The sequence below is a fragment of the Trichosurus vulpecula genome, chromosome 1, assembly GCF_011100635.1.
Source record: "Trichosurus vulpecula isolate mTriVul1 chromosome 1, mTriVul1.pri, whole genome shotgun sequence".
NCBI classification, from domain to species: domain Eukaryota; kingdom Metazoa; phylum Chordata; class Mammalia; order Diprotodontia; family Phalangeridae; genus Trichosurus; species Trichosurus vulpecula.
In genome coordinates, this window is record NC_050573.1 from 418,063,668 (window position 1) to 418,080,125 (window position 16,458).

At 38.5% G+C, this 16,458-nt stretch overlaps 1 pseudogene; it reads right to left on the bottom strand.

Annotated features, from left to right (window-relative positions):
* Positions 1–15,705: 15,705 nt before the first annotated feature.
* Positions 15,706–16,194, bottom strand: LOC118834544 (annotated as a pseudogene).
* Positions 16,195–16,458: the final 264 nt, after the last annotated feature.

Genomic DNA, 16,458 nt, shown 5'->3' on the forward strand with positions numbered 1-16,458 from the left:
ACTTGTTTTGCTGTGATAAGAGAGGTGGGTGGGATAGGGAGCTGGCTTTTTCCAACCCTGCCCAGCTCTCTTCAGCTTTGCTTTTGTTCCCCTTTATATGGATAAAATGAGGGCTACATTAGTCTCTTTTGGTTTGTATAACACACCCTGTCATTCATTTATTAGTCATTTAAAATATGAACTCTCAGAAGATCATTTAGTTGGAGCTGGTCCTAGTTCTGGAATGAAGTTCATTTCTGTAGACTGAAAACAGAAAACCGTGTTATAGAGGAGAAAGAACTCTGGAGTTGGAGTCATAAGAGTTGAGTTCAAATCCTGGCTCTCTTAACTCAGGCAAATCACTTAGTCCCAGCTTCCTTATCTGTAAAATGGGAGGATAGGTCCAACAAAATGAAATGCTATCTTCTTCTTATGCCAAAGTGACCCTTTGTGCCCCCAAAGTTGTTTCTCCCCAGCTCCTTCATAACTTTCTATTTGAAGTGAATTTTGACACTGGTTCTTAGTTGGAGAACTCTGGGAATTTGAATTCAAATGAGCACACCCAGTATCCAAGACCCACTTTCTGCCAGTGCCAATGCCTTTTTAGACCAGAAATGACCTTCCATGGGTGAAGGTCCCAGTCACAGATTTCAGTCCCTTGGCAAGCAATAGTGACTTGGCAGATATGCTCAGTAATAGAACGGAGTCCAAAAGGCACCTTTCTGCCCTTCTTCCTTTCATATCAGATTCTAGGGGAAAGGGAAATCCTCTGCTTTATTCAGTGACCTTTAATTATCCCGGTTCTTTTATGTCTAGAATGTAGTTTCACAATAGGAATGAGACATAGCAATGTTGAATGAAAGCATCAACAGGGGGAAATCTTATTCCCAGATTCCCTAGCAAATGGAGTTTCTTCTTGGTCTAGGAAGGTAAATCCATTAGGAGGTGGTGTGGTATGGTGCAAAGAACACTGGCTCTGTGTTCAATCTCATCCCTGGTACTTTTCAATTGTGTTAACTTGGTTAAGTCACTTAATTTCTATGGGCCTTAGTTTATTTTTTTATAGGACTAGATGGCCCTTCTAAATCTATGATTTCAGGGGGCCTTTTAGAGACAGCACTGAATTTTCGCAAATGTTGCAACCCATATTACTTGAGGGTATGTTCCTGAGATTCCCCTCTGGCCTGTGTCCTGAACCCCCTTAATGCTAATGCCTTCCCTTTGCTGTTGATCTACCATTTATTATACAGTTGGCTTGTTTGTAAATAGTTGTTTGCATGTCACCTGCCCCATTAGCATGAGAGTTCCTGGAGAGCAAACTGTCTTTCGCATTTTTTTTTGTATCTTTAATACTTAGCACAGTGACTGACACATAGTAGGTGCTTAATAAATGCTTGTTGACTGCTATATAAAAGATTTAATGATATATAAAGAAAGCTGGTAAATTTATTATGCCTGTAAGCACTGATAGTTTCCCACTTAGAGAAAAGTACCATCATCATCATCATAGCTAGCATTTATATTTTTGTTGTTGTTCAGTCATTTCAGTCATGTTCAACTCTTCATGAGCCCATTTGGTGTTTTCTTGGCAAAGATACTGGAGGGGTTTGCCATTTCCTTTTCCAGCTCATTTTACAGATGAGGAAACTGAGGCAAACAGGGTTGAGTGACTTGTCCAGGGTCTGAGGCCAGATTTGAATTCAGGAAGATGAGTCTTCCTGACTCCAGCTCTATCCACTACACCACCTAGATGCCCCAGCATTTATATGTATATTGCTTACTATGTACCAGGAATTGTTCGTTACAATTATCATCTCATTTGATCCTCACAATAGCCTGGTGAGGAAGGTGCTATTATTATCCCCGTTTTACAGATGAGGAAACTGAAGCTAATAGGTTAAGTGACTTGCCCTGGGTCACACAGCTAGTAAGGGTCTGAGGCTGGATTTGAATTCAGGTCTTGCTGACGCTAGCCCCCAGTGCTCTATCCACGGCACCACCTAGTTGCCCCTGTCCATTAAGAGCCGAGATTCTTTAGCTCGTTTTATGTCAGAGATCCTTCAGGCAATCTGGTGAAGCTCATCAGTCTCTTCTCAGAATAATCTTTGAAGTGCATGAAATATAATACATGGGATTGCAAAGGAAACAACCTCTTTGGAAAGTTATCAGTTATCACAATTTCTAAAAGTTCACAGAGCCCAGGTTAAGAACCTCTGATTTAAAGCAAATATGAAAAACACTGGGGAGAGTTGATGTTTATGATTTAGAATATTAGAACACAAAGGGTTCTTGGAGATGATTGTGTTCATTATAGAGATGAGGAAACTGAGACTGAGAGAAAAAAATGATTTAATCTAGCTCACAACGTTCAAGAGAGGCAGGGCAAGATTAGAACTCAGAACCCCCATTTTCCATGTTGCTCCCACTGTTGGGGCTTAAGATACCCATGACCCACAGAGGAAGGAGCCTCGGCATCTTCCCTGCATTCTCAATCCCAGAAGTCATGCTGAGATTTTGTTATGTTGGGACTCCAGAGTTAACACTTCCAAAAACCCACCTAGAGACTGACTCAGATCTCACACATCTAAAAATGGAGGAGATGATTTATATAAAAAGTGCACCATCTGTCTTGTCAACTACTTTAATGCCTAGAAACTCATTCCCTGCCAAATTCTCAAGAAGAGCTGAATGTAGAAAATGGGGAGTGTAGCTGAGAGTTCTGAAAATCCAGGGGCCACAGACATGGATCCCTTGGCTTTTATTTCTCTACCCTCTGTCGACTGAAAAGTCTTTTCTTTGGTCAGACTAAGTACAGAAATGAGAGTGTCATATGGAGTAGTGCTTAATGTGATATTCCAGTTTGAATCCTTTTTTTAAGTAAAGATCATAGATGAAAACTTAACTGTTCTATGTTATACAGTTCCCAGGACGATACATCATTTTAATCCATTCTTCAGATGAGTTTTTTGTAATATAATTGGCTTTAAAGCAGGGCTGTGTTGCAGCTGAATTCTATTATAGTGTGGCAATGGACTCTCCTACAGAACACAAAGTCATTTTAGGAAAAGGTCAATGGGAGGTAATATGAGATACAGAGGAAGAATGATGGGCTGGAAATCACAAGTCCTGGGTTCTAGATCTGCATTAGCCATTGATTTGCTGTGTGAGCTTCGGGAATTATTATACTTCTCTGTTTTCTCATCTATTACCTACCTCACACGGTTAATATGAAGAACAAATGACATCATATATGTGATGAAAAGTTTGGAAAAATGTTGGACAACTAGGTAGTAAGGTGGAAAGAGTGATGGGCCTAGAGAAAAGAAGAACTGAGTTCAAATCCTAACTGTGTGACGCTGGACAAATCACTTAACCTTGTTTGCCACAGTATCCTCATCTGTCAAATGAGCTGGAGAAGGAAATGGCAAACCACTCCAGTGTTTTTGTTAAGAAAACCACAAATGGGTTCACGAAGAGTCGGATATGACTGAAACGACTGAACAACAGCACAACAGTCCCATAATGAAAGACACTTCTTGTACAGAGTAGATGCTTAATAAATGTTTGTTGAATGCCACTGAATTGTCTGTAATCAATTCAGGCCGTGGTGGGTTTACTAGAATGGCTCATCATACTGGAAAAAGAGCAAGATACGGGAGCCAGAATGCAGGAGTTGTAGGCAAGAGGAGCAGCCAATGCAAAGTTGTGGACTAGGAGATTGAGTGTAGTGTGCTAGAAGAGGCCAGATGAGGGATGATGAGGGCCTGGACCAGCCTGGTAGCTATGTGAATAGAGAAAATAGGACTTGTAGGAGAGAAGTTCTGAAACATCCCAAACTAGTTAGTAGCTAACCCAACGAGCATGGCCTGGGGGCTTTCTCCACTAGAAGCTGAAACAGAGGGCATTGACAACTGGATTTGCAGATCGGCAAGAGGAATGTGGTAGCAGGTCACTGGAACTCAAACTGAACAAAAGCTGTACCAGGTCTTGGGGATATGACCAAAGCAGAAAACTCCCTGTGGGTGAGAGCATGTATTTAGAACTGAGTGCAAGGAACAGGGCTTGGAGCCCTTAGAATTAATTAGGTGTAAGCATTTCATATGGCAGAGTGCTGGGCCTGGAATCAGGAAGACCTGAGTTCAAATCTAACTTTAGACTTTTGCTGTCTGTGTGATACTGGATAAGTCATTTCACATTTGTTTGCTTCTGTTTGCTCATCTGTAAGATAGAGATAACAGCACCTACCTTCCAAGGTTGTTGTGAGGAGCAAATGAGATAATCATTGTGAAGAGCTTAGCATAGTGCCTGGCACATACATAGTAAGGGAATTTATTATTGTTGCTAGTATTACTAATTTCCAGGAAAGCACACTCAGGAGAGGAATCTGGCTCAAGGGCTAGGTGGACCCCAAACCCATCAGTACACAATGATTTGTGCCAGGCTTTCTGATTGGATGAGACAATGAGCTTGGTTTTCCGTAGTGTGCCCAGAGACCCGTTGTGCAAGGTGGCAGAAGGGAGAAAACTTCTTTTTTCCATGTCGAAGCTTATCTCGCTGGGGTCTGCTAGGTTCTGGGACAGCCTTAGTCTACTATCAAATGTTTGTAGGAAAAAGCTATGCTATGGAGCTAGGGATCTTCCTGTCCTCCTGGGAGAATTCCAGCTCCCTTCTGCACCCTTGAAGCAAAGTAGCTGCTGGGGAAACTTGCTCCACATGCTTGTTAAAGGGGAGACATTTTCCCCACGCATTTACAAGAGCACAGACTCTAAAGCCATGGGTTAAAAGATTGGTCTGGATGTGTCATTCTCTCCACTGGGTCTCTTTTATTGCATTTTCCCCATATACCACCTCTATGTTCCCAGAGACACTGTGGGTTCTAGGTCACCAGAGCTCTGATCTACAGAGGATACCTAAAATCACTGAAGACCTGCTTTGAGTAAGTGGGAAGAAAAGCAGTTATGGAGTCTAACTATTATTAATCATATTAACCATGCTGTAGGAACTCCTAGTAGGGAATCACCTGGGACTTTGATAGTCATTCCTCTATGGCAGCTAAAGACAGCCAGGTGGTGCAGGGATAGAATGTTGGACCTGGAGTCAGGAAGACCTGAATCTGGGCAAATCACTTAACCTGTCCTTGCCTAGGTTTCCTCATCTGTGAAATGAAGGGTTTGGAATTTATGGCTTTCAAGATGCCTTACAACTCTAAATCTATCATCTTCCCCCATTGTGTGTGTGTGTGTGTGTGTGTGTGTCTGTGTCTGTGTCTGTGTGTGTGTGTGTATGGATATATGGATATATGGATTTGGAAATATATGTATATGTGTATATATACATACATGCATATATACGTATATGTGTATATGTGTGTGTATGTAGCTGAGCTACCCACAGTCAGATTACACATTGAGTCCTTTGTTCTAGTCACTGTAACTAAAGTAACACTTAAATACCCATTTTTTAAAGCCCAACTCAAATGGCACCTCCTCTGTGAAGCCCTCCTTGATTCCCAGCAATGTCCAGGACCAATGGATTTAGAGATAAGACCTAGGTTTCAATCCTGTCATGGTTTCTTCTCCAGTGCTTAGCATAGTACTTTGCATGTAGACATACTGTAGGATTTTAGTAAATTGTTATTACATTAAATGAGAATAAATGTCATCTATTCACGTAAATTTTTAATTGAGAATATTCATATCAATGTACACAGTGCCATGTATAAAGAGATAGTGTTGCATAGTGGATAAAGATTTGAGCTCAAGCTCAGGAAAATGTGGGTCCACCTTGACACCTCCTTCCAATTTGACTCTGGGGTCATTTAGGCTCTCAGCACCACAGACAGCTCTCAAGGGCTATAGCAGAACCGAGACTACAAATTGCAGTTGTTTATCTGCACAGGTCCAGACCAAAACTAGGTTACATATTAGACATATGACATATTTAAAAAAGTTTTAAAGCACACTTTAAAATACAGAGTTAAAAACTGGTTAGTGTAAAATATTATACGAAACAGTGACACTGTTCACTTGTTTTATAACAGGTAAAATATACAATTTAGAATACGTAAAATTGAAAAGCTTTTGATAAGTAAAATCAATATAGCTAAAGTTGTTATTTTTTCTCATAATTTTCTTAAAGTAGAACAGGTTAGGGAAAAATTTTTGCCCTGAGTAATCCTGTTAAAAGTTTAACATTCCAAGCCTGTAGGGAATTCACACCTATATGTGAGTCAGATCCATCCCCTAATAGATAAGTAAATAAAGAATACAAATAAATACATTTCCAAAGGAAAAACTGCAAACTATCCACAATTACATGCAAAAATGCTCCAAATCACTAACTAGAAAATAAATGTAAATCAAAACAACTCTGAGTTATTATTTCATGCCTATCAAACTGGCAAATATCACAAAAGAGAGAATAGCTGATATTGAAGGGGTCATGGGAAAACAGGCATGCTGAAATTCTGCTGAACAACTTAAAAATGCTTGCTGATTGATTGATTCCTTTTAATTTGATAAAGAATATTTTAAAACTATGGATTTAATTTTGTTTAATCACAAAATCTTTTCACTTGGGTGAAAATATCGGCAAATAACTTTGCTTATTAGTGATATTTCTAGTTTCTGCATGAGTGAGGATATAATAGAAGTACAGGAAGCAACAGGCATAAACAAAGAGTAAACAAATTTTCACTTTTTGTAGATGATATGATGGTGTGCTTAGAGAAACCTAGAGCATCAACTAAATTAATTGAAATAATTATTAACTTCAGCAAAATTATAGGATATAAGATAAATCCACATGAATCATTGGCATTCCTATATACAGCCAACAAAACCCAGCAAGAAGAATTAGAAAGTGAAGTTCCATTGAAAGTAACTGCTGAAACTATAAAATACTTGGCAATGTACGTTCCAAAATTCACTCGAGGACTATATAACTCTAAAAGACTCTGTAGGAATATAGACCTAAATGATTGGAGAAATATTAATTGCTCATGGGTAAGTTGAGCCAACATAATAAAAATGACAATACTACCTACATTAATTAACTTATTCAATGCTGTATTAAATTCCCAAAAGAATATTTTATTGAGCTAGGAAAAAATAATACGAAAATACCAAAATGGAGGAGTAAAAGATCAAGAATCTCATGGGTAATAATGGAAAAAGTAGGAAAGAAGGAGGTGTACAGAACAAGATCTCAAACTCAACTACAAATCAGTATAAGTAAAAAGATTTGGTGCCTGTTTGGGGTTTTTTTTTTAAATATAGAGATTTATAGGTGGAACAGATTAGATACACGACATATAGAAGCAAACACACAGTAGCATAGTTGCTGATAAATCCCAAACCACAGTTACTGGGGAAAGACTCCCTATTTGACAAAATCTCTGGAAAAATTGGAGAGCAGTATGGTAAAATTATGTTTAGACCAATACCTCTCACCATATTCCAAGATAAGCTTTAAATGGATACGTGACTTAGATATTTTTAAAATCACATAATAAGCAAATTAAAAGAACAAGGAAGAAAATACCCTTTTAGATCTATAGAAAAAGGATGAGTTGATAGCCAAACAAGGGATAGAGAGGAGCACAGAGGAAAAACTGGACAATTTTGATTATGTAAAATTTTAATAGTTTTTGTACAAACAAATCTACATAGTAAAAATTAGAAGAGTAATTGGGAAATTATGAAGTAATGGAAAAATCTTTGCAACATGTTTCTCTGATAATTATCTAATTTCCAAGATACATACAAGGAATGAATTCAAATATATAAGACCAAGAGCCATCTCCCAATAATCAAATGGTCCCAAATGGTCAAAAGATGAGAACAGGAACTTTTTCAACGAAGAAATCCAAGCTATCTGTGATCACATTAAAAATGCTCTAAATAACTAATAATTAGACAAATGCACATTAAAGCAATGTTGTGGTTCCACCTCATACCTATAAGACTGGCATATATGACAAAAGAGGAAACTGATAAATTTTGGTGGCACTGTGGGAAAACTGGCACTCTAGCACACTGTGGAGCTGTGAATTGGTCCATTCATTCTGCCTTTTTTAATGCTCATAGTTTTATTTATTAATTCAATGGTTTGGGTTTTTTTTAACTTTTATTTTTGTTAATGTCTCCTTTGATTTTCAGGATTTACATTCTGGCATTTAGTTGTTGTTTTAAAATATTAGGTTTTTTTTTTTAGTTACAGGCCCAATTTGTTAACCTGCTCTTTCTCTCTTTTATTGATGAAAGTTTCTAGAGACAGAAATTTTTCCCTAAGTACTGATTTGGCAGCACCTCAAATATTTTTGACATGTTGTCTCAGTTACATAATTTTAAAAATCAAATTATTGTTTCCATGATTTGTTAATTTTTCTGCCTATTCATTAGGACTTAATTATTCATTTCAATAATTTTTAATCTTTGCCTCAAAACCCTTTATTGAACCCATTTTTTATTGCATTATGGTTAATAAAAGATGCACTTAACACTTCTGATTTCTGCATTTGTTTGTGAGGTTTTTATGCCATAATACAAAGTTGAATTTGTCAAGGTGCTGTGTATATCCAAGAATAGATATACTTATTTCTACCATCATTTAATATCCCCACATTCTCCAGAGGTCTATCATATCTAATTTTTATAAAATCTGATTCAGATCATTCATTTCTTTTTTGTTCATTTTTTGGTTATATTTATCTAGGTCTGAGATGGTGTAAGTTGAGGTCTCCCACTCTTATAATTTTACGATCCATTTTTTCCTGTAAGTCATTTAACATTTCCTTTAAGAACTTCAATGTTATACCATTTGGTACATATGTTTTTTTGTATTGATATTAATTCATTATCTATGGTATCTTTTGGCAAAATATATTTCCCTGCTTATCTCTTTTAATTAGGTCCAATTTTTGTTGTTGTTTTGTCTGAGATCAAAATTACTAACTACCCCTGCCTTTTTTTTTCTTCAGTTGAAACATAGTAGATTCTGTTCCAGTACTTTATTTTAATTCTATGTGCATCTTTCGGTTTCAGGTGTGTTTCTTATAACCACATGTTGTTGGATTTTGGTTTCTAATCCATTTTGGTATCCTCTTCTGTTTCATGGGTGAATTCATTTCCTTTACATTTACAATTATAATTGTTAATTGTTCCTTAATTTTTAAAAATAAATATTAAGAAAAGGAACCACAGGAGTCACTTGTTATCCAAGGATAACTGATATGGGGGAAAGGTCACTTAAGGCTGTCTGTGATGACTAACTTTGATAGACTTGACTCTACTCACCAACGCAAGGTTCTAAGACAGTTCCAAAAGTCTCATGATGTAAAAAGCTATCCATATCCAGAGAGAGAATTACAGTCTGAATGCAGACTGAAGCAAACTATTTGCTCTCTCTTTTTTTTGGGGGGGGGGGGTTGTTTCTTCTTCCTCATGGTCCACTCCATTGGTTATAATTCTTCTTGACAACTTGACTATTATGAAAATAAGTTTAATGTGATGGTATATGTAGAACCTATGTCAGACTACGTGCCATCTTAGGGGGAGAGGAGAGGGAGGGGGAGAAAATTTGGAACTCAAAAACTTGTGGAACTGAGTATTGTAAACTAAAAATAAAAAATAAATTTAAAAAAAAATTAAAAAGAAATTAATTCAAGCTATTTGCTGGAAGGTCAAATACTAAAACTGAAGCTTAAATACTTTGGCCACATAATGAGAAGACAGGACTCATTGGAAAATACCCTGATGTTGGGAAAGATTGAAGCCAAAAGAAGGGGATGGCAGAGGATGCGATGGATATATAGTGCCATGGAAGCAATGAACCTGAATTTGGACAGATTTCAGGAGATGGTGGAAGATAGAAGGGCCTGGTGTTCCATGGGTTCATGAAGAGTCGGACATGACGGAAAGACTGAACAAGAACAGCTATGTGGCCCCAGATAACTTTTCAGGGCCCCCAAGACTATAATTTAAATGTGTGGTGCCAGTCTGCATAGGTGGAAGGAGTTTCCTCAAGGGAAGTTCCCTACACCAATGAGACTTCATCAGTTTTGAGCCAAAATAAAACTCAATGTCAAACTATACATATTCGAACAATGGATTTGGTAATGATGATCCTTGCATACCATTTTTTCATTCACCAAGATGAGAGTCAGATGGGGGTGGGGGTGGGGAAGGCACTGACTTCTTTGGAAGAAAAGTTATAAACAATCTAACAAATCATCCCTGCCATAGACAGTCCTTTACAGAATACCCTCTTCTATTTCCTCTTTGTATGTATATTTGTTTTGGGCAAAGCACAATCTTTCCTGACCCGAAGGAGGAACTTACAGACTAAAATAACAAACAGTGCATTGCAGAATAGAAAACTGAAGTCCTGGTCAAACTAGTTAAAGAAAATGGGGGCGAGAAAGGGATTTGGGATAAAGTGCAGAACTGAAAAGCTAGCTCTCTGGGACATTTTTATTTAAAATAATACCAATAGCTGACCTAGCCAGTTAGCAGTTCTATAGGGCTTTTAAAATTTGCAAAGTACCTTGCAGATATTGCCTCCCTTAATCCTCAGATTGGTGTTTGGTTGTATCTAACTCTTCTTGACCCCATTTGGGTTTTCTTGGCAGAGATACTGGAGTGGTTGTCATTTCCTTCTCCAGCTCATTTTACAGATGAGGAAATTGAGGCAAACAGAGTTAAGTGACTTGCCCAGGGTCACACAGCTTGTAAGTGTTTTGAGGTCAGGTCTAAACTCAGGAAGATAAGTCTTCCAAAGTCCAGGGCCAGCACTCTATTCATTGCACCATGTAGCTGCCCTAATCCTCCATACAAGGGATGTTCCCTTGCTCAAAGGAGAGGAGAGGGGCTGGGTGAGAGGATGGATGCCAGCGGCAAGCCAATACCCCATACAGAAGTTGGAGCTTTATCTGCATCATTGAGCTATTTTGCTGATTCCCCAACTTATAAAGCAAGTTTACTTGTAAAGTCAATTATCCCCATTCTATAGATGAAGAAACTGATAATAAGAAGTTAAGTGAATTGCTCAGGGTCATACAGCTAGTAAAGGTCTAAAGGAGGATTTGAACTACTAGACTCTTAGACTTCAAGTACAGTACTCTATCCACTGGGCCATCTAGCTGACCTCTATTAAATCCAATCCTCTTTCAAGTCATGCCATGGTCTTCTTGGAGAATGAAAGACAAACAACAGTCTAATGCCTTAAGGCTTACAAAACACTTTACATATGAAACCACTCTTTGTGTAACCTGAAAGAGTTTACTATAGGTTTCCCATTAAACTTAAGGCAATTGGTCCCCTTGGACTAATTTGTCAAATCTTAGATCTCCTTTTGACGTTCTCCACTGAATGATCCTTTCCTTTACAGCAAACACTCAAACTGAAATAAAATTACTTCATCTTTATCTGGAGACAAAATCTATTATAAAAGCACAAATATCAAATAAGCAAGATTTAAAGAGAGCAGAAAATCTTATGTCAGTTCACCAAGCAGCAAAGAGTCAGGGGAAGGGAGGGAAGAGAAATTCACCAGGCCTCGGTAGCAGCCAGATTGGCACATTTGGGGAATCAGCAAAATTCTGTACAGGAAGATGACTCCTTAAGTGGGTCAATGATCCAGATAAGGCTCCAACTTCTGTGTAGGCTAATAACATCTACTTTTTTCTATTGGCTTGCTGCTGGCATCCATCCTGTCACCTAGCCCATCTCCTCTCCTTTGAGCTCAAAAGTTCCCAGGCTTCCCCCATTCCATGATCCTTCAGGCCCTCTTCCAACTGGGAAAAACTACCTTTCCCCTTAACCCCCTTACCAATAAGGGGCTCAATATATACTATCTTTTTTGATCCTCACTATAAACCAGTGAAAAAGATACCACACATATTATTATCTTCATTTTACAGATGACAAAACTGAGATTCAGAGGGTTGAAAGGAGTTGCCCATGGTCACACAACTATCAAGTGTTGGATTCAAATCAAGGTCTTTCCTGATTCCAAGTCTAGAATTCTCTCTCTCTCTCTCTTGCATCATGCTGCTACTCTGTCTGTCAGTCATCAGCCTTTAAATGCCTACTGTGCTCTGGGATTACAAAGTAAGGAAACGAATAATTAATACAAATTTAAATAAAAGCTTGAGTTAAAGGACAACTAAATAAAAACTGTCTCTGTTTTTATTTTAGATTCTTCATACACATATGGTGGCAGAAGCATTATAGAACAGATCAGCTGTAACTTTCTTTTGGAGCAATAACTTTGGTTCATAGAATTATAGTATCTCAGGACTGCAGGGACCTCAGAAGTGATCTTGTCCAATGCACCCCTAAACAAGAATCCCTTCTAAGAATTCCCTAACAACTACTAATCATGCTTGCACTCAAACACCCTAAATGGTGGGAAACTTACTGCCTACAGAAGCAACACCTACACTTTCAGATAATCTCTAATAATTAAGAAGGGGGATGGGGTGTTCAGGGAGGAATAACATTTCTGGTGTGAGGGCTTGCCAAGCCCTTTTCAGGGCTGCTTATCCACTTTTGGGGTCCATTTGTAACCCAAGTTTCACTTGTGCCTCCAAGAAACTGTAGCATACAAAGCAGTCACACCCTAGTAAACTGGATCAGCAAGACAGGCTAAACAGGCCTCAAACCCATTGGTGAGTTAGAGCGATTTCTACTCTAAGCATGTGAAGACTTCCCCTGGCAGAATGGGCGGATGAGAATAATTTATTTCAACAGCCATGAAGGCAGCTGAAGCAGGCACTGTGGAGTGCTTAGAGCTCACTCAGACATCAAAGATGCCAATGTCATCCACTGCATCCCAAGCCATGGACAATCATCTTGACTTTTGTCTTGCCGTTGGACTTTGATGACTCTGACTTTGTGCCTCACTTTAATTCACGGGCAAGTTTAAAGATGTCACCCCATGATTTCATTGGTTCTCTTTGAAGAGGAAGAGCAAACAATTATGAAGAATATTTTTGCTTCTACCAAGTCAAAATCTGCTTTCCTGATTTTATCGTTTTTATTTTCACTTTTATATTTTCACATTTATATTTTCATTTTCATAGCTGTGTTATTGTTGAGAACAATAGCTAAAATGTTGTTCTCTTCTCTGCTGACTGCACTCACACTACTGTGTAGAACTGTGGCTGTTTGGTCCAAAAGTGAATATCAGGACAGCTCAGGCACTTTACAATTACAAAGCACTTTCTCTTACTAATCGTGTGGCCCGGAGAAAGTCACTTAACCTTTCTGTGATCGTAGTTTACTCATCTAAGGAAAATGGGATAATAATACTTCCCTGACTACTTTACAGGGTTTATGGCAACCAGGGGGCACAGGGCAAAGAGGGATGGGCTTGGAATCAGGAAGACCTAAATTCAAATCCTGCCTCAGACATATAGTAGCTGTGGTGATCCCGGGCAAATCACTTAACCTCTGTGCCTCAGTTTTTTTACCCAGAATTGTTGCAGGAGTCAAGTGAGATCATATGTGTTTGCAAAGACAGAACTCAAACTCAGGGCTCCCAAGTCACTGCACCAGGCTGGTTGCTTCAGCCCGAATTGAGACAAACCATGACCATTCTCTTCCAACTGATCACAGGGTCTGTTTTGCAACTGAGGCTTGTGTTACTCTGTCACTGTGTTTGCTGTGGATAAAAATGATGGATTGATCTCTGAAAGAAAGGATGCCAGGTTGTTTTCTTCAGCGAAACAAGAGATTTCAGTGACTTGTTTTTTCATTTCCCTGAAAATTGGAAGTGATAATGATATGTTTGCCTTTTTTTCTGTGAACTTTGAAAGTGTAATGAATTCATAATTCTGCTTTCCCTGTTTTCACAGATGGAAAGACACTCTTGGACTGTGCTGCCTGGAATCACTTCATATTTACTGACTTATTTTTTTCTTACAACAATCTTCCTTTCATAATACTTTCTAGTGGTCTCTAAGGAGTTTATTTTCTTCTCTTCAGGAAACATGAACTTCAGCTGTTTCCTATACCCCCATTACAATCCCCCAGGCTCCAAAAAAACAACACGTGGCTATAATAGCTAGTGTACAGAGACTGCAGGGTTCATATTCTGAACACATATGTATATACATGTTATATATATTGTGTATATACATATATATATAATTAAATTCAGTAAGTACCTACTATGTGCAAGACACCATACTAGGCACTAAGGATACAGAGATAAAAACAAACAAAATGGGCCCTGCCCTCGAGGTGCTTACCTTTTACTGGGGAGGGGGGAAATACAAGACAAAAATAGAGAAGTAAATATAATTTATACAAAGTTATAAAAGGTAAAAAGAGAGTGTTAATGAGGGGATGGTGAAAGGCTTCATGTAGGAAGTAGGACCTGAGGTACATTTTCAAGAATGCTAGAAATTTTAGGAAACCTAAAGATAAGAGGAAGAACGTTGTGAATGAGGAAACCTGGGAATAGGGAAGCAGACCAGATTTCCTGGAATGGAGAATATATGAAGAGGAGGAATATGAAATAAACCCGGAAAGGTAGGTGCCTCATGCTTAGTAGTAGGGACTTGATAGATGTTTTGTTGAATTGCATTAAATAGGCACATACATATTTTCACTCTAAACTCACCAGCCAGGCTTATTTAATTCCCACCTTTAGGCATGGATAGATTAGATAGGTAGATAGATATAAATCTAGATAGATAGATTGAGAGATAGATACATAGGTAATACATAGATACATAGATGCTAGACAGATTAAATAGAAGATAAATATATACTAGATAGATAACTACATAGATAGATGGTAGAAGCATGAAAAGAGAGGTAGTGAGTGAGACAGATTCTAGATAGAAAATGGATACATAGACGCTAGATAGATAGATAGATGGATGGATAGATAGAAGATAAACATATAGCTAGATAGTAGATACATAGAAAGGTAGTGAATAGTTGCTAGCAATATAGATAAATGATAGTATATAGATAGATGGTAGATAGAAATATGGATAGAAAGATAGTGAGATAGACAGACAGATGGATAGATAGATAGACAGATAGATAGATAGATAAATGGTCCGATCATTGAAGCACTTCCTGTGTGCCAGGCACTGTGCTAAGCCAGAGATGCAAATGCAAATTAAGCAGACAGTACTACCTTAGAGGAGCTTACATTTAAATGGGTGAAGACAACACATGGAAATTTGGAAAGCAGGAAGGAGTGAGGGAAGGTGTCCAAGTGGAGCAGAGGACAGGTGAGGAAGAGGATGAGGATGCTTTGCTGACATCCTTCCTGAAATGGTGGTCCTGGGAAAGGAGTCAGTCACCCATTAGGAGAGCCAAGCCTCAGAGAGTAGATTTCTTCCAGGTGGCAAGGCAGCAGGCAAGGAGAAAGAGGTCTGGAGAGGAAGTTTAGACTCAACTCTGCCCAAGACTCAGGGACCAATATATATTTTTTTTACTAGGTAAAGATTTTTATTAACCTTTTTTTCAAACTTTAATTCCAGGTTTGTTCAGCATAGTCAGGCTGCAAAGAATGAATTGTGTGTAAGCAATAAATGAAAGAGCTGCAATGTCCAATGGGCTTCAAAATGTCAGAGATCTTATTCTCTAGATCCATAAATAAAAACAAAAACAAGGGAAAAAAAAGGAAAAAAACAGTCACACGATATAAAATAGCAGCTCCACATAACTTTCAAGTTTTAACTTTTAGAAGTTGATACTCAATTCAGTTTGCCTCGTTCTTAGAAGCCTCATCAAAATTCTCAATGAGATCTGGAACTTCATCATCATCATCCTCCCCAGTGGCAAGTGGTGCTTTTCCATCGACAGGTTGTTTGGGCAGAGCCTCTACCAGTCTTCTTAAACTAGTCAGACCATCAGGTCCTAGCTGGTTTAAGATGCTGGGGAGCATTTCTGTTAGCTGCTTTGTCTCAGCTTGGCCTTTAATAGTGAAAGCGTTTGCTGCCAGTGATGCCTGAACTTTTGGATTATTAAAGTGGATCATCTTTCCCTGGTTGGTAAACACATTCACCTCTTCAATACCAGAGATATTGTTTACTCCTATAGTTTCTTTAAGGAAAACTGAAGTTTCTTATCATCTGCTGTAGCTGTTCTATGGACCCCCTTTCTTTCTTCAAGTGGTTTCTTTTCCACCAATGTGCACTTGTGCCTGCAGCTTGGCAAGTTTCTCTTGGTTCATAAACGTTCTTTTCATCTTGCCGGAACAGAAACAAAGCTGCGCAGATGACCAAGGGAGTTACTCTCAAGGTCACAGGTAGAAGAGCCAAAGACAGAGGAACACACTTGGGGTAGCAAGATGGCAGCCAGAGAGCTCAGGGACCAATATTACCCTACATAGAGGCAATATAAGGAATCCATGGCAGTGGCTTACAAGTTCTGTATTGAGTCAGTCTTTCTGATCCTGTTCTGATCTTGATACCCTAATTCCTCAGCAACTGGGTTAAACCTTGTTCCTTTG